This window comes from Mustelus asterias, unplaced genomic scaffold (assembly GCF_964213995.1).
Source record: "Mustelus asterias unplaced genomic scaffold, sMusAst1.hap1.1 HAP1_SCAFFOLD_74, whole genome shotgun sequence".
Classification (NCBI taxonomy): Eukaryota; Metazoa; Chordata; class Chondrichthyes; order Carcharhiniformes; family Triakidae; genus Mustelus; species Mustelus asterias.
In genome coordinates this window covers 1364084-1383191 of record NW_027590134.1, presented here as the reverse complement: position 1 = coordinate 1383191, position 19108 = coordinate 1364084, and the positions used below count along the sequence as shown (strand labels likewise).

The 19108-nt window shown below is 44.6% G+C and overlaps 2 non-coding genes across 2 annotated transcripts; one reads left to right on the top strand and one right to left on the bottom strand.

Moving 5' to 3' along the window:
• The first annotated feature begins 11841 nt into the window (after nt 1–11841).
• On the top strand, nt 11842–11933 carry trnar-ucg (transfer RNA arginine (anticodon UCG)). Its single transcript is given in 2 exon segments — nt 11842–11878; nt 11898–11933. It is a non-coding gene; the product is annotated as a tRNA-Arg (tRNA).
• Nucleotides 11934–17086: 5153 nt separating this feature from the next.
• On the bottom strand, nt 17087–17171 carry trnap-ugg (transfer RNA proline (anticodon UGG)). Its single transcript is given in 2 exon segments — nt 17087–17122; nt 17136–17171. It is a non-coding gene; the product is annotated as a tRNA-Pro (tRNA).
• Nucleotides 17172–19108: the final 1937 nt, after the last annotated feature.

Genomic DNA, 19108 nt, shown 5'->3' with positions numbered 1-19108 from the left:
ATACAGCCCAGGAACAGGCCCTTCGGCCCTCCAAGACCGCGCCGCTCCCTGGTCCAAACTAGACCATTCTTTTGTATCCCTCCATTCCCACTCCGTTCATATGGCTGTCTAGATAAGTCTTAAACGTTCCCAGTGTCTCCGCTTCCACCACCTTGCCTGGCAGCGCATTCCAGGCCCCCACCACCCTCTGTGTAAAATATGTCCGTCTGATATCTGTGTTAAACCTCCCCCCCTTCACTTTGAACCTATGACCCCTCGTGAACATCACCACCGACCTGGGGAAAAGCTTCCCACCGTTCACCCTATCTATGACTTTCATAATTTTATACACCTCTATTAAGTCTCCCCTCATCCTCCGTCTTTCCAGGGAGAACAACCCCAGTTTACCCAATCTCTCCTCATAACTAAGCCCCTCCATACCAGGTAACATCCTGGTAAACCTCCTCTGTATTCTCTCCAAAGCCTCCACGTCCTTCTAGTAGTGTGGCGACCAGAACTGGACGCAGTATTCCAGATGCGGCCGAACCAACGTTCTATACATCTGCAACATCAGACCCCAACTTTTATACTCTATGCCCCGTCCTATAAAGGCAAGCATGCCATATGCCTTCTTCACCACCTTCTCCACCTGTGACGTCACTTTCAAGGACCTGTGGACTTGCACATCCAGGTTCCTCTGCGTATCTACACCCTTTATGGTTCTGCCATTTATCATATAGCTCCTCCCTACATTATTTCTACCAAAATGCATCACTTCGCATTTATCAGGATTGAACTCCATCTGCCATTTCTTTGCCCAAATTTCCAGCCTTTCTATATCCATCTGTAGCTTCTGACAATGCTCCTCACTATCTGCAAGTCCTGCCAATTTTGTGTCGTCCGCAAACTTACTGATCACCCCAGTTACACCTTCTTCCAGATCATTTATATAAATCACAAACAGCAGAGGTCCCAATACAGAGCCCTGCAGAACACCACTAGTCACAGGCCTCCAGCCGGAAAAAGACCCTTCCACTACCACCCTCTGTCTTCTGTGACCAAGCCAGTTCTCCACCCATCTAGCCACCTCCCCGTTTATCCCATGAGATCCAACCTTTTTCACCAGCCTACCATGAGGGACTTTGTCAAACGCTTTACTAAAGTCCATATAGACGACATCCACGGCCCTTCCCTCGTCAACCATTTTGGTCACTTCTTCAAAAAACTCCACCAGGTTAGTGAGGCATGACCTCCCTCTCAGAAAACCATGCTGACTATCGTTAATGAGTTTATTCCTTTCTAAATGCGCATGTGATCTTAATGGAGAAAGCGATGTCTTTTGAGTGAATTAGCCAGCTGCAGCCAGTGCAAAGTGTTGTGTGATTTGCACTAAGCCAACTGAAGGGTCTGTTCATTTCTTCAGAATAAACACGACTGATTTGAAGTAAATATGCCTTTCTTTAAGCATTGTTTTCGAAATAACGGTTATTTTAGAGAAAGAAGGAGAGAGAGAGAGAGAATAGCCAAAACCCAGCGCTGAGATTGAACAAAACAAAACATCTGTTTCTAAAGCATAACTAAATTAGATATTATTATTGCATACAAGCAGTCTCCCGCTACATCAACAACTTGGCCATGAGAAAGTTTGTTTACCTTACATTGTACTATCAGAGAATGCAGCTAAGTTTCTAAGTTGGACTCAGAATTCCAAGCTGATGAGGCCAAATTAGGTTAAATTAACATAAAGCATGGCATAATTAATTACATTGGGCAAAAATACTTTGCACTGTCGAAATCCATACAGACATCGGGAAAAAAAACGTGGATGAAGGTATTGCCGACCATACTAAATGAGATTAAGGGTTGCTACAAACCGAACAACCGGATTAACCCCTTCTGAGCTAATGACAGGACGGGCGATGCAATTACCAAAAAGCATCATAACAGGTGGGACCGATGTAGGTCCACTAAAAGATAAAATCAGGAGATATGTTTTGGAACTAAGCACCCAACTAAAAGGGATGCATAAATCGGTAAAAGACAATCAAGCAATAAGAGATGCAGAGAGAGCTTGAAATGCTCCCTGACAGTCCCAACAGTGGGATGTCCTCGTGGTAATATTACCTAACAAATCAGGGCTTGTACAAAAATGAAATGAGCCTTATGAAGTTATAATTAGTGGAGATATCTGTGCCTGTATATACTCAGTTGAATATGCTGAAATTAATTGAAAAAATATGTGATATATTCCAATTGCAGATATAAACAAACAACGAGTGACCTCCAAGCAAGCTGCACGGGGGCGCGGAAACTTTGCGTGTGGGCGATATAGCCTTTGGACCATTGTATAACGGCCGCGCGGGATATTAGTAAGTGATAAGATGCTTCTCATGCTGATACTCACGACCCTGGCCCTGTTAGCCATAGTGGGAAAGTATAAATTGAATTATGAGGACTCTGTCTATTGTATGAACACCTTTGTGTATATGCCTTATCTCTATGCATCACAATCGAATCTGAGCAAGGGCTGGGTCTGTTCACACATCCCCATGCACGGAGGAAAGGGAGGAATTCCTTTATTCCCTATCCCTTTATCAGCTATTCTAACAATAGAATGGGTTTTAAATGAGAATGGAACCCAGGAAGGGTCAAGGAAACTGACATTTAAAACCCCATCGGGTACCACTATGCAGGGTATCAGCAACAGTGATGCTGTTTCAAGGCTCGGGGACGGAGGGTGCACTTTATCGTCCTTTAAGACGAATTACCAGCCCAGCTACGACAGATCAGGATCCCCACCCTACTTTGTTGTGAAGAATAAACAGAGGGGATCTATCTGCCTGATAAAAAATGGAACCATACCTGTTGGCCGGAGCTACTGTATACAGCAGATTGATATCAGTAATGACGCTGAGGCCATGATACAGGTCACAATGCAGTGCCCCATAGCCACCGTCCCGGTCAACCTCTCCTCTACTTATATAAGCGCGATGACTGCATATAATGGTACCTATTTTGTCTGTGAAAGCAATGCCTATCCGTGGCTTCCCTGGAATTGGACAGGATCGTCTTATTTGGCATATATATGGTGCCTTATGTTCACCATTACACTGACTTACGGGACCACCCCGAGATACACCTGCTTAGGGCTAAGCGAGCCATTAGTGAGACAGAACGATTCTTCATGATAGCCTGCCCATTTTTTGGGACGGCAAAGGCAGCACAAGAACTTATACTAATGGCCTCAACCCTCGAGAAAGTTGCAAATAAGACTAAGGAAGGGTTCGAAGAGGTGAGCACAGCCATCTCTGAAATATTAGCAGAGGTCGTAGCTATTCGGACTGTGGCGTTACAGAACCGATTAGCCTTCGATTATGTGCTAGCCTCCCAAGGTGGAACATGTGCCATAGTTGGCTCCGAATGCTGTACGTATATTCCAGAAGCTTCGGAGAATATAACTCGCTGAGCAGATCATATTAAACAAGTAGCAAAAGCAATACAGGAAGAAGGGAACCAATATCATGATTATAACCCTCCGGGCTGGCTGGGGCAATGGTTCGGGTCGTGGGGTTCTTACCTGATGCATGGATTGATTGTATGAATTGTATTTGCAATTACTTGCTGTGATTGTATGGCATTATTGAACGCCTGTTGCAAAACAGTAACAGCGCAAATTATGACGGTTGCAAGTGTACAGGCGGAGGGGACAGACCTCCCGACTAAGGAGCTAGGCCCATTCCCCGATAACATGTAGTTCTGAGTTGGCCATAGATGCCATGTTTGGACCTGGCATCCGACAAAAAGGGGGGAGTGAAGTCGGGAATGTGTTAATAAACTTCAAAACTCAAAGTGTCAAAGTGACCTCTGTGATATTTGGAGCTTGTATGCGAAGTGCTGTAGAATTCATTGTTTTGATTAGAATTCATTGTTTCTTACATTCGGACCAGATAAGGGAAAACCGTTGTCTCCTGAATGGATATCAGATTAACTTGTTTGTGCAAAACATGTAATATTGTTTCAAGGCAATGACGAACGATCGCGGCCTTGGAGATTGCTCATAGAGCGGGAATCTGTATACCGAGAGGTATAAAATTCTGTTCTTAACTCATATTCGATGAGAAGGCTGGGGGTCCACTGTTAGGAACCTCACTTCTCCCACAATTGTGAAACTAAACCTGCACTTTGATCCACTAATAGTGTCAGAGGTTTTTTTTTACCTACAACATTCATGAATCCAAGGATCCAATGCACTTTCCGAAGGAATCTCTCAAAATCACCTCTCACGTTCAAAGATCTCTCTGAACAAAGATTTCTCTGAACCTCAGGTCCCTCGAACCCTGCACACTGTTTAGAACTGGGCCATTCACAGTGTCACTGTGGCACAGTGATTGGCACAGCGGTTAGCACTGCTGCCTCACAGTATCAAAGTCCCAGGTTCCAATCCGGTCTCCGGTCACTCTCCGGTCACAACACGGTCATTTTCTCCCGTGTTGCGAGTGTTTCTTCCGGGTTCTCTGGTTTCCTCCAAAGCCCAAATGTGGGCGGGTTAGGTTGATTGACCCTGCTGAATGTCAGTGGGATTGAATGCATCGTGTCAGGGGGACGAGCCGGGTAAATGTGTGAGGTTATGGGAATAGAGCCAGGGTGGGATTGCGGTCAGTACAGACTCGATGGGCCAAATTGCCTCCTTCTGTACTGTAGTGTTGCTATGTTCTGTTGCTTCTCCCCATCTTTCCTCTCAGAATGCAGCACTGGTCTTGATTGTGGGACGAATAATGTGTCTCTGCTACTATATCATTGAGAGCTAAGACTGCAGCTTCTTTTTCTCCAAGCCAGAATTTGCCAGGATTTTTGGCACTGAGACATTATCTCGCCGAGCAGACTTTGTCTCTGTCTATCCTTCTACGCCTCTCATCAACTCTTTATGAAGGATTGTTTAGTGACTGAGTGCCAACAATCTGTATCTTCATCCGATCAAATATGATTCAGTTTGTGAACAATGCCATCATTTCAACCAGTACTGGGTTAACCCAGACACAGCTCTAATTGGCTGCAGCCTCCTGAACCTGGGGAACAGACACTGTTAGCATTGCCGGCCTCAGAGGCTTTAACAGTTACTGTGCTGGGAAACTCCAACTTATTCCCGAGAATCCACAGCACAGAGCAAGGGGAGAGGAAAGCCTTTCCTGGGAGCTGTCAATCTGAGACACAGTTTGACCTGGCAATGTGCAGATGTGAATATTGTGTCAGCGACAGTGTGTTAAAGGGGCAGTAGGGTTAGACTAATGACCACTGTTTGTGTGTCCTAACTCAGCGCCGGATTTCCCAATACTTCTTGTGTCAAATTATAAGAGTTCACTTGGCATAAGATTATGCTGCTCCCTTGCTCAGACCTGAAGAGATAATTGAATGGAAAATGTTCGTCGATTTCAAGATTTCAGTTGACGAACGGAGAATAAGTCAGCGCTCGACTGAGAGAGCGCGATCAATGCAGCAACGGGACGGGTTGAAATGGAAATTGCTGCGCTGATTTCGGTTGGAACCTTCGCAGCAGGAAATAGTCGGATTTCAGTGGCAGAAATGAGTCAGTCTGGGAATCTGGAAAGCCAAGTTTTAATTGCAATGTGAGAGGCTGTGAGGAGAGACAAACAGGAGGAGCCGGGAGCTGACAGCAGCTTGGTCTCGGCTCCGTCCGCTCTCTGCCTTTAAGTTGCTCTGTGCCGCCACCACTGGCTTCATTTCGGATCCAGTTCTGACTCTCACTCACATTTTCCACATATTCTCGGATATTCATTGTATAAAAAGGGCTGCAGGGAAAACGCCTGGGAACGACAGGCTGGTGAGCCTCACATCCGTGGTGAGTAAGTTGTTGGAAGGTATTTTGAGAGACAGGATCTACAGGCATTTCGAGACGCAAGAACTAATTAGGGACAGTCAGCGTGGTTTTGTGAGTGAAAAATCATGTCTCACAAATTTGATTGAGTTTTTTGAAGGGGTAACCAAGAAGGTAGATGAGGGCAGGGCATTTGATTTTGTCTACATGGACTTAGCAAGGCCTTTGACAAGGTACCACACGGTAGATTGTTGCAGCAGGTAAAATCTCACGGTATCCAGGGAGAGGTAGCTAAATGGATGCAAAATTGGTTGATGACACAAGCCAGAAGGTGATTGTAGAGGGTTGTTTTTCAAACTGGAGACCTGTGACCAGCGGTGTGCTGGGTCCACTATTATTTGTCATTTATATTAATGATTTGAATGAGAATATAAGAGGCGTGGTTCGTAAGCTTGCAGATTACACCAAGATTGGTGGCATAGTGGACAGTGAAGAATGTCATCTCGGATTGCAACGGGAACTTGATGAATTGGGCCAGTGGGCTGACGAATGGCAGACGGAGTTTAATTTAGATCAATGCGACGTGATGCATTTTCGTAGATTGAACCAGGGCAGGGCTTATTCAGCTCGTGGTAGGGGGTTGGGGAGAGTTACAGAACAAAGAGATCGAGGGGTACAGGTTCATAGCTCCTTGAAAATGGAGTCACAGGTGGACAGAGTGGTGAAGAAGGCATTCGGCACGCTTGGTTTCATTGGTCACAACATTGAATACAGATGTTGGGACGTCTTGTTGAAGTTGTACAAGACATTAGCCAGGCCACTCTTGGAATACTGTGTACAATTCTGGTCGCCCTATTATCTAAAGGATATTATTAAACTAGAAAGAGTGCATAGGAAATTTACTTGGATTCTACCGGGACTTGATTGTTTGAGTTATAAGGAGAGACTTGATAGACTGGGACTTCCTTCTCTGGAGCGTAGAAGGCTGAGGGGTGAACCTATAGAGGTCTATCAAAAAACGAGAGACAGAGATCAGCTAGATAGTCAATGCCTTTTCCCAAAGGCGTGGGAATCTCAAACTAGACGGAATAAGTAGGAGAGAGAGGAGAGATACAAAACGGTCTAGAGCGGCAATTCTTTTCACACCGAGTGTGGTTAGTGTCCGGAACAAGCTGCCAGAGGTATTAGTAAAGGCGGGTATAATTTTGTCTCTTAAAAAGTGTTTAGACAGTTTCATTTGTAAGATGGGTATTGAGGGATATGGACTAAATGCGGACAATTGGGATTATTTAATGTGTTAAAAAAATTAGGCGGCATGGACAAGTTGGGCCGAAAGGCTTGATTCCATGCTGTAAACATCTATGAGTCTATCATCTTGTCGGCCTGGGACATATTTTGCCAGAAATATATCTTGTGCGTTAGCAAGGCAACTGCTTTCTGAACGAGCTGTCCAGCTCGGTTCAATCTGTCAGAAATTATTGGACGTCTTTTAAAGCAACATCGACTTGTTTGCAAAATTCTCTAATCTCTGAATATATTCCACCAATTTATCGCTTGTGTTTGGAATGCCAGGCAAAACGACCACTTAATGCAGACATTTTGATATCAATTCTAACATGGAATTTTCACTTATTATTCTCAAAAGTCCTCTTTCACTAATGTTCCAATATGACAATTCCTCTCCATTTTTCACTTGCCCCTTCCATTCCCAAACTGTTATCACCAGGAATGCCGAACGCCTCGCTTGTTGCAATTTGTTTGAACGAACACGATGTCATATTATCTAAGCGGCATTTTGAAATTCTCATTCATTCAATGTATTCTGGTGAAATGCATTTCTTATGTCCTGTGTGTCATTACATAAGAATCTTACTCTGATATGAGACCTTGTTTTGTTCTTATGGTGCTCTGTTTCTTTCCTCTCACGTCATGATTTTTCTCATGGAAGTTACAACACAGAAGCCATTCGGCTGAGAACACCCTAGTGCCCATTCCAATGCCAGCTTCCTACACCCGGCCCAGAGCACAGATCCAGGTCTTCATAGAAGGTAAAACACTGAGAATTACGATTTATCCTCATGGGCTGCCCTGGAGAAGCTAATTAAACATTTCAAATGAGAACGACTGCGGACAGGTTTCCAACCTGTGCGTGGAATCCCCCCTGTGTTTCGAGTCCAACACCTTAATTGCTCAGCCACCGCAGCGGTTTATCTGTACGAATGATGTAACCACCTCAGAAACGTTCATCGTAACTTCATCAGGCACCTAGATTATGCAGAGTACAGCGTGTGAGCTGAAATCTGTTGGTCTCCCTCTTTTTGGTAACTTTATCTTTGATTATGAATTCATTTATAGTTCAGCGACTTTTCGTCTGTTTCAATATTTTTTTCAATATAAAGAAATTGAAGCCGAATTTAACGTCAGCAAATAAAAATAATGAAATGTTAAGTCCATTTCATGACCGACGAATATTGCGTTCGCACTATTTGTGCCCACATGCTTTGTGCCCACATGCCCACTATCCAGTATCTCCTGGATAATTCGTATTCTGTTTCCCTCTTTCAATCATTTTTAACCTACTTTGAGGACTGTTCTGCTACTGTTTGATTCTTACACCTGGAACTGGAAAAAATCATCAGTTTCTAATTTCCAAATCGCCTATGTTTACAAATGGCCTGTGTTTGCCTCGGACAATGAAGTACCGCTTGTCCTCACCTCTGACTTCATTAGTCTCTGTATCCATCATGTCAGCCTTCAACATTTTCAGCTCAAGCGCTTACCAAGTATGGCTTCCTATCCACGGCCATATTCCCAACACCGGTAACATTTTCATTCTTTCCTCAATTGCCAGAAACAGCCTTTCTCCTACCCGGAACCCCTTCCGATGGAGAAGAGGCAAAACAACACTTTCACAGACACCAACCTGTCACCATCCAGGGACTCAACACCTCCAGAACAGTTGAAACATAATGAAATATTACATTTTCCTACAGCTTAACTCACGCAATTGATTCGAATGATGAAGTTTACTTTACCTGTCAGGGCACCAAATGTGGCAACTACTCGATATATGAACTCCCAAATTTTATTCAATAGATTGTTTAAAACAAATTTATTCGAGTTGGGACATCAATAAATCATCCAACGTGTTGATGTACTGTAGATTTGTGAAGAGCTAAAATACTAAGATGAGGGAGAATGGAATGAAAAAAAAATACATTCTGAAATATTTTCCTGCGATGTTTTGGAGAAAAGGCAGAACTTTCAGCCGACAAGGGAGAAAACTCAGTGTTCAGGAATTTCCACCAGATTTCTGTATAAAGCGATGGCGGTAGGAGTCGAAACTGCCATCTCCCTATATCATCACAAGAAGCACCAAAATCAGCCAATATGGTGAATGAATGCAGTTCACTGCTCGCAGCAACATGTGCCTGAATACTGTTGTGATATTTCTGTCAGTTCTAATTTTGGAAGTTCCACCGATAACCAGATGACAGAAAATACAAAAGAAAGCTCCCGTTGACTTTATGACACTAAGTCGGTGGAGCTGTTGACAGTGGCAGGTTACAGAGCGAGATAGATAAGCTGCAAGAGCTGGGCTGAGAGGTGGCAAATGGAGGTTAATGCGGAAAAGTGTGAGGCGATTCACTTTGGAAGGAGTAACAGGAATACAGAGTACTGGGCGAATGGTAAGATACTTGGTAGTGTGGATGAACAGAGGGATCTGGGTGTCCATGTGCATAGATCCCTGAAAGTTGGCACCCAGGTTGATAGGGTTGTTAAGAAGGCGTACTGTGTGTTAGCTTTTATTGGTAGAGGGATTGAGTTTCGGAGCCAGGAGGTCATGCTGCAACTGTACAAAACTCTGGTGCGGCCGCATTTGGAGAATTGCATACGGGTTTTGGTCGTCGTATTATAGGAAAGATGTGGAAGTGTTGGAAAGGGTGCAGAGGAGATTTACCAGAATGTTGCCTGGTATGGTGGGAAAATCGTATGAGGAAAGGCTGAGGGGCTTGAGGTTGTTTTCGTTAGAGAGAAGGGTAAGAGCTGACTTATTAGAGGCACACAAGACGATCAGAGGATTAGATAGGGTGGATAGTGAGAGCCGTTTTCCTCGGATGGTGTTGGCGAGCACGAAGGGACATAGCTTTCAATTGAGGGGTGAGAGATATAGGACAGATGTTAGAGGTAGGTTCTTTACTCAGAGAGTAGTAAGGGCGTGGAATGCCCTGCCTGCAGCAGTAGTGGACTCGTCAACATTAAGAGCATTCAAATGGTTATTGGATAAACATATGGATGATATTGGAAGAGTGTAGATTAGAGGGGCTTTAGATTGGTACCACTGGTCGGCGCAACATCGAGGGCCGAAGGGCCTGTACTGCGCTGTAATGTTCTATGTTGACGGACATAGAATTTTTTTAGAAAGCTGTGTATTTTGGAGATTCATGAAGCACTAACCTCAAACTTGGCTGCTCACAGACATGTGTCACCGTCCTATAGAAATCATAGAAACCCTACAGTGCAGAAGGAGGCCATTCGGCCCATCGAGTCTGCACCGACCACAATCCCAACCAGGCCGTACCCCCACATATTTACCCGCTAATCCCTCTAACCTACGCATCTCAGGGGCAATTTTAACCAGGCCAATCAACCTAACCCGCACATCTTTGGACTGTGGGAGGAAACCGGAGCACCCAGAGGAAACCCACGCAAACACGAGGAGAATGTGCAAACTCCACACAGACAGTGACCCAAGCTGGGAATCGAACTCGGGACCCTGGAGCTGTGAAGCAGCAGTGCTAACCACTGTGCTACCGTGCCGCCCTATGTCTACTCCATCATCGCATGCAGTCAATGATGTTCAACAAATGCATCAATACAACCCCATTCAGAAACACTGCAGCCAAACAACCTTGTGTCCTTGCCCCAATTCCCTTTACCATTTTCCTCACTGCAATACTGCACCTCACCTAGCAAGTTACCCACAGGCCTGGAGATCATCAAAGGAAGGACAGGAAGATTTTAAACCTACACCATCTTCATTAGAAAGACAAAATCTCTCTTCAGTCATTGAGCGCTCGGCTGCAGGTAAAGCTTGTGTGGGTGCTAACTCAGGCACTTAGCCCAGCTCACTGAGCTTTCCTTCTGCGAAGCAGACAACACTTTGTACTGTAACAGGCAGAAATCTGAATTCCCTGACGCAGTAACACCACCAGAAACATCTCCACATGGAACTAACTGAATGATTGCACTCTAATGAGAAAGAAAAACACGCCCGGGTTCACACCGACCATCAGCGTCAGAACACAAAGTTGAAGTCCCACATTGTTTGATCATTGAATACCAGGGACTGTAACTAAAGGGGCTAATTCCTGATAAGACCTCTGGGTCTGATGTGTTGCATCTTAGCATATCAAAGAAAGTAATTACAGAGATAATGGATGCACTGGCTGTAATCATCCAAGCATTTTTTCATTCTGGAATAGTCCCAGAGGATTAGAAACCTGCCAATGTTAGACCCTTATTCTAAAAGGGATCGAGACAAATATAGATTATTATAAGACATTGCACGTAACATCGGTCATTGAGAAAACATTAGAGCCCATTTTAAGGTTTGTAAATAGCAGAACATTTCGAAATGCATGATATAATCAAGCAGAGTCTACATGGATTCATGAAGGGGAAATTATGCTTCCCAATTTTATTCGAATTACTTGAGATGGCAATGAGCAGGTGAGATAATGTTGAAGTAATGAATGTAATAAACATCGTTGGAGATGGGAGGATACCGAAGCACCCGAAGGAAACCCACGCAGACACGGGGAGAACGTGCAAACTCCACACATGACAGTCACACAAGAATGTTAGAAGTGGACTTTAGTTTCCGGCCGTTTACAAACTCTGGGGATTCCCCTTCAATTTGTTGGCATCTGCGAATAACAGAAGCATCCAAAAACGCAACTGAAAATAAATATAATCACGGCAGCTATTCACATGGAGCTAACATTTGATGCCGTATTGAGTCTGTTGACCGCGTGGCCTAATGGATAAGGCGTCTGACTTCGGTAATGCAGGGGGAGATGATATCAGAAGATTGCAGGTTCGAGTCCTGTCGCGGTCGTTTTATGCAGAAATCTGGGAGAACTCCCGGCAAACCGAGATTTCCTTCTTCAGCTGAAAGCTCTGCATTTTCTTGCACACACTGCAGGGCGCTTTCTCAGAATGTATTTCCTTGTTGTTCTGTTCATTAAATTTTCTCATCTCATTATTTTGTTCTCCACCCAAGAAATCAATCTTTTTTGTGTGGTCTCAATAAATTATTGTTGCTCCCGAATGGAGCAACAGGGTTTGCAGCAAATGGTTTAATAAAGTTCTATGGAGGAAAATCTAATCTCCTCAGGAAGAGGTTTAATAATGAGCTGAGTGAACTGTTGCGGTTTACAGGGATGAAAGGTGATGGGGCTGGTAATCCAGAGGCTCGCACTAATTTTTGGGGACACGGAGTAAATCCCACCACGGCAGCTGATGAAATTTAAATTCACTATTTAATCAATCTGGAATTGAAAGCTGGTCTCAGTAATGGCGGCCTTGAAACTACGGTCGATTGTTGTAAAATGTAGTCTGGTTCACCGAAGCAGTACAGATAAATAAGTCTGGCCTCCTTAACTGGTCTGGCCTACATGTGACTCGAGAGTAAGAGGGCGAATCTTACTCGACCTCTGAAATGGTCAAACAAGGCATTCTCAGTTGAAGGGCAATTCGGGAAGGGCAACAAATGCTGGTCCTGCAGGCGATACCAACAGCCCATAAAAAGAAGAATCATTGAGTGGAAAGAGAATGACCTGGTAACGTACTGAGAAACTGGACCCTTCTTACCCATCTAATAACAAGGCTGAGGAATGGCCTGATTCTGGGATTTAAATTAGTGAAAGATTTGGAAAAAAATCATTTCGATCATATGGGACCAGAGAAGGGCAGATAAGAATGTATCTCACTCATTCATGCCATTGATGGTTGGTAGTTTTAGTGCAATGATGTACATCGCACCAGTGTATCAGCGCATCCTAAGACTGTGAGGGAAATTCCATCACTAACTCTTCCCTGACATCCTCCAGATGAAGCGAGGTAGCATTCATGCCGATGACTGGGAGGAGCTTGAAAATGGGCGAAACATATCCCCCAATCTGCAGCATGCTTTTATGAGGCAAAATGGCGGCAGAGAAGAAAGTAGCAGAGAAGAAAGCTCTGTGGGCCGAGAATGGGCCTGTTCACTCACATGAAGACCCATAGCAGAAACTCACGGCCCTGAATGGATGTCATCCTCGAATCGAGGGACAGACAACGATTACAACTGCTTGTTACAAAATGCCTATCATAAAAAACCACGTCCAACATTCGTATTGTTAAAATTTCCCACTCCCAATAGAATTTGAAGAATTCTTGATTGTTTGTCCCTCTCTGGTCTGTGAGCTTCGTTCTACCTGAATGTGCTGACCTCTACCGGCCGCAACTCAGAACTTCAAAAGAGGGAAGACATTCACATCAAGTGAGGGTGTTGCAGGAATGGGTCAATATGAAGAATTAATGCCGGGGTGTGATAGGATAGACCTCGTAATTTAATTATTAAATCCACGATAGAAATTACTCTTAAATTATCATTGAGTTGGCAGCATTTGCAATGTGCTGTCGGCTAAAGCGTTGGAAGTTGGCTCGTTGGTCTTGGGGTATGATTCTCGCTTGGGGCAGGACTGGCATGCTAGAGGTCCCGGGTTCAAAATGCCGGACAAGCCAATCCATCATTTATAAAATCGGGAGTAGGTTTGAGCTCACAAGAATTCCTGCAGTGAATATATCACTGCAGAATACAAGAAGAAACGATCACTCGATTTAAATTTCGGTTGTCCCACCAAAGATACAGAAGAATACGAGGCAGGAAATTTGCCAACAAACTGGGAAGAAATTTGGGCGGCACGGTGGCACAATGGTTAGCACTCCTGCCCCAGCGCCAGGGTCCCAGGTTCAGTTCCGGCCTCGGTTCACTGTATGCAGTTTGCACGTTCTCCCCATATCTGCGTGGGTGTCCTCCCGCAACCCAAAGGCATGCGGGCTAGGTTGATTGGCCATGTTAAGTTGACCCTCGTGTCTGGGGGATCATCAAGGTAAATTAGGGTTACAGCACCATGGCCTGGTTGGGAATGTGGTCGGTACAGACTCGATGCGCCAAATGGCCTTCTTCTGCTCGGTCGGGATTCTACGATTGGAGACGTTTAGCACAGCTGTATTTAATGGAAAGCTGGGTAAGTGTTGAAAGGTGAATGGATTTGAGACAAAAAGATTAAATATTTTGGGTGGAGGAGCGTGTCGAGCAGTTGATCAATTGGAAAAAAATGGTCCCAGTTTCATTGAGGTATATTATTTATTGAATTATCCCAGATCTACAAAGTGTCTCAGAGACTGGAAGACAAACAATAAATCGGAATCACAGTGTGAACAAAAGACAGAGTGATACAGAATGCATCATTCACTCATATACACCCACAGAGACTAACAGATAGAACATAGAACATTACAGCGCAGAACAGGCCCTTCGGCCCACGATGTTGCACCGACCAGTTAAAAAAAAACTGTGACCCTCCAACCTAAACCAATTTCTTTTCGTCCATGAACCTATCTACGGATCTCTTAAACGCCCCCAAACTAGGCGCATTTACTACTGATGCTGGCAGGGCATTCCAATCCCTCACCACCCTCTGGGTAAAGAACCTACCCCTGACATCGGTTCTATAACTACCCCCCCTCAATTTAAAGCCATGCCCCCTCGTGCTGGATTTCTCCATCAGAGGAAAAAGGCTATCACTATCCACCCTATCTAAACCTCTAATCATCTTATATGTTTCAATAAGATCCCCTCTTAGCCGCCGCCTTTCCAGCGAAAACAATCCCAAATCCCTCAGCCTCTCCTCATAGGATCTCCCCTCCATACCAGGCAACATCCTGGTAAACCTCCTCTGCACCCTCTCCAAAGCCTCCACATCCTTCCTGTAATGTGGGGACCAGAACTGCACACAGTACTCCAAGTGCGGCCGCACCAGAGTTGTGTACAGTTGCAACATAACGCTACGACTCCTAAATTCAATCCCCCTACCAATAAACGCCAAGACACCATATGCCTTCTTAACAACCTTATCTACTTGATTCCCAACTTTCAGGGATCTATGCACACATACACCTAGATCCCTCTGCTCCTCCACACTATTCAAAGTCCTCCCGTTAGCCCTATACTCAACACATCTGTTATTCCTACCAAAGTGAATTACCTCACACTTCTCCGCATTAAACTCCATCCGCCACCTCTCGGCCCAACTTTGCAACCTGTCTAAGTCTTCCTGCAAACTACGACACCCTTCCTCACTGTCTACCACACCACCGACTTTGGTGTCATCAGCAAATTTGCTAATCCACCCAACTATACCCTCATCCAGATCATTAATAAATATTACAAACAGCAGTGGCCCCAAAACAGATCCCTGAGGTACACCACTTGTAACCGCACTCCATGATGAATATTTACTATCAACCACCACCCTCTGTTTCCTATCCGCTAGCCAATTCCTGATCCAATTTCCTAGATCACCCCCAATCCCATACATCTGCATTTTCTGCAGAAGCCTACCATGGTGAACCTTATCAAACGCCTTACTAAAATCCATATATACCACGTCCACTGCCTTGCCCCCATCCACCTCCTTGGTCACTTTCTCAAAAAACTCAATAAGGTTAGTAAGGCACGACCTACCTGCCACAAAACCATGCTGACTATCACCTATCAATTCATTACTCTCCAAATAACTATAAATCCTATCCCTTATAATTTTTTCCAACATCTTGCCGACAACAGATGGACAATGAATTCCACTCTCAATTCCTGCATCACACACCAAGGGACACAGAATGGTTTTCACATCCATACACACAGAATAGTTACAGCACAGGAAAAAATAATCGGACACTTTGTGTCTGGGAATTATCATCTCCATAGAAGCTCAGCTATCGCAGCCCACAGCTGAAAGCACGGCAGCAAAATTTGCAGAAGACACAATATGTGTCGTAAAGTAACTCGTGGAGAGGAGAGGACGTAAGGAGCTTGGAGATAGTTATAGACAGGTTTGGTGCATGTGTAGAAACCTGGCAACTGGAATATAATGTGAAGTTATTCACTTTGTCAGGAAGAGAACAAAATCAGATTATTACTCAATTCTAGAAGGGCTGCAAACTTCCCCAGATGCAAAGGGATCCCGTTCTTCGAGTGTACGAGTCACAAATATTTAGAATGCATGTACAACAAGTAATAAAAAAGGTCAATGGAATGTTTGCTTTGTTACAAGCATTTGGCCATGTAAGAAAATCATGTTATGCTTCAGTTGCTTAGGTCATGAGTGAAGTATCTCGAATATTGTCTGAAGTTTTGGTATGAATATCTAATGAAGGATGTAAATGCGTTGCAAACGGTCCAGACGAGATTGCCAGTTTGATAACTTGAAAAGTTCGACAATGCAGAGGAGATTTACCAGATTGCGAAGAGGAAACAACTTCCTGTTTGGGCATCTTTGCAACGGGGATACTCCGAGTAGGAGGTACCTTGTTCAAAGCACATCAGATCTTGAATGATCTTCACAATTGCACGTAGAAATGATGTATCTTCTTGTGAGTGAATGCAGAACAGCGGGCACTTAAAGAAAACTGAGCTTCCTCTTTTCGGACGGCGAATCCTGTTCTCTCGGAGCGTTGCGCGACTTTGGAACTCTGCCTCAGAAGGCGGTGCAGGCGGGGATATTGAATATTTTTCAGCCGGAGGGAGATGATTCCTATTTGGCAACAGAATCACAGGTTAACGGGGACAGATGGAAATGTGGAAATCGAAACATAAACAGATCAGCCATGATCTTAGTGAATGGCGGGGCAGTCTTGTGGGGCCGAATGGCCTTCTTGCGCCCTTATTTCCTCTGTTCGTGTGTCCGTCGCCTGTTTTCCCCTCAACAGGACTGTTGAAACGCACCAATACTCACGGTTCACTCAGAGCACCGGAATTAAAATAAAACATGGAAAATATAAAATCAGACCGTGGGATTCACAGTTCTGTCAAACTGTATGGTTGTTTTTCGAGTCTGCAGAGATATTTTCTCTGCAATCAGTTCTCGGGAGCTCAACATTGCTTCGGCTTTCGCTCATTGTCGCCGTCTTCATTGCAAAGAATTATCTTAAAAAAAAATTTCGGGGCTCGTCCGGGATTTGAACCCGGGACCTCTTGCATTTTCATACTACGCCCAAAGCGAGAATCATACCCCTAGACCAACGAGCCACCCGCAACGAGCCACCCGCTACGAGCCACCCGCTGCAACCCAGCCACTGAAAACAAATTTTCAATGTATCCCAAAGTTTAGCAACGATATTTTCACAACGCAATTGTTTATCAACTAACTTTTCACGACACATCAGAGATGTTAATGAGCAATGTTTTATTTCACTCTCTGTTCTGGTGAAGGTCAGAAGCAGTGATATCTGTTTTCACCACTCGCCAAGTCGGCCTGTGGTTGTGACTCACCAGTCCCGTGGGTAATGTCATTCTGCCAGTTAGTGAGTTCAGTTGGCATTTTAGTAGAACTTCGAAGTCATCCTGACTTCATCAGTGGCCTCATGGTTAAAGTGTGAGTGATGCGAATCATGATGTGATCAAATGGGTGCCAGTTTCAGTCTTTCCGCGGTGAGTTTTCACGCTGAGAGGAACAATGTGGGACATTGTCTGGGAATGTTTCACACGGCTCCATTCCCAACATTCGCTGACCTGATGGAATGGAAATTTCTTCTGTTTGTTCCATCTGGCTGGACATCCAGGAGCGTTGGTGAGGGAGACCTTCTTCCCCAACTCTTCATGGATACACAATCAAATGGAAGGAGACGGTTTACAAGTTTCTCTGTCGTTGACGAGACGTTCGAGTGGTTTTGGCGATGGTCTGTGCATCGATTGTATTCTGCACGGGTGGGTGCAAAACCCACTTTCATCATTAACCTATAGAACGTTTCATACATTGCCTCTCTGCATTTGAACACACTTAGCTGTGTTTTTCCACATTTTGTTTCTTGTCGGTTCTTCACGACAATCTCTGAACTGATGTGATTGGAGTCCCTTTCGCTGAGAGAAACTACAATCCCAACATTGAACTTTTCGTTCAATACTCAGTGTGTAAGACAAAGAGAATCACATTTCCCCGTGAATCTGCTGTGTTTTCTTCAATTTTCTATTACTCTATCATGGTCTGCAAAGACAGCGAGTCTGCTTTGACTGGAACATATTTTGATAGGCTGAGATGCTTGCATGTCATCGGCTCGTTGGTCTCGTGGTGTGATTCCCGCTTTGGGGGCTTCATAGAAACATAGACGATAGGGGCAGGAAGAGGCCAATTGGCCCCTCGAACCTGCTTTGCCATTCATTGCGATCATGGCTAAACCTCCAAATCAATAGCCTAATCCCGCTTTTTCCCATAACCTCTGATCCCATTCGCCCCAAGTGCTGTATCTGGCCGCCTCTTGAATGCATTCAATATTTTGGCATCAACTACTTCCTGTGGTAATGAATTCCACAGGCGCACTACTCTTTGGGTGAAGAAATGTCTCCTCACCTCCGTCCTAAATGGTCTTCCCATAATCCTCAGACTGTGACCCCTGTTTCTGGACCCTCCAACCATCGGAGAAATTCTACCTGCATCTATCCTGTCTCGTCCTGTTCGAATTTTATAAGTCTCTATGAGATCCCACCTCATTCGTCTGAACTCCGGCGAAAGCAATCCTAACCTCGTCACTCTCCCCTCATGCATCAGTCCCGTCATCCCTGGAATCAACCTGGTAAGCTTTCACTGCACTCGCTCGAGAACAGGAAGATCCTTCCTCAGAAAAGGAGACCAAAACTGCACACAATATTCTAGGTGTGGGCTCACCAGGGCCCTTTATAATTGCAACAACACATTCCTGCTCCTGTACTGGAAACCTCTTGCAATCAATGTCTTAAGCTTGTCATTTACCCAAACTGCTGGTTTAGCCGCTTTTTGCAAAAGCTCTTAGCTGCATGCGATGTTAACCTCTTAATATCTCGCAGAGACCCTGTAATCTCCTCCCTTGCCTCCCACAGCATCTGGGGACACAATCATCAAGACTTTGAGACTTGTCCACGCAAGCCTTCCAACCCCTCCAAAACCATGTCCCTTTCTTTGTCAATTTGCTGAAGAACCTCACAGTCTCTGT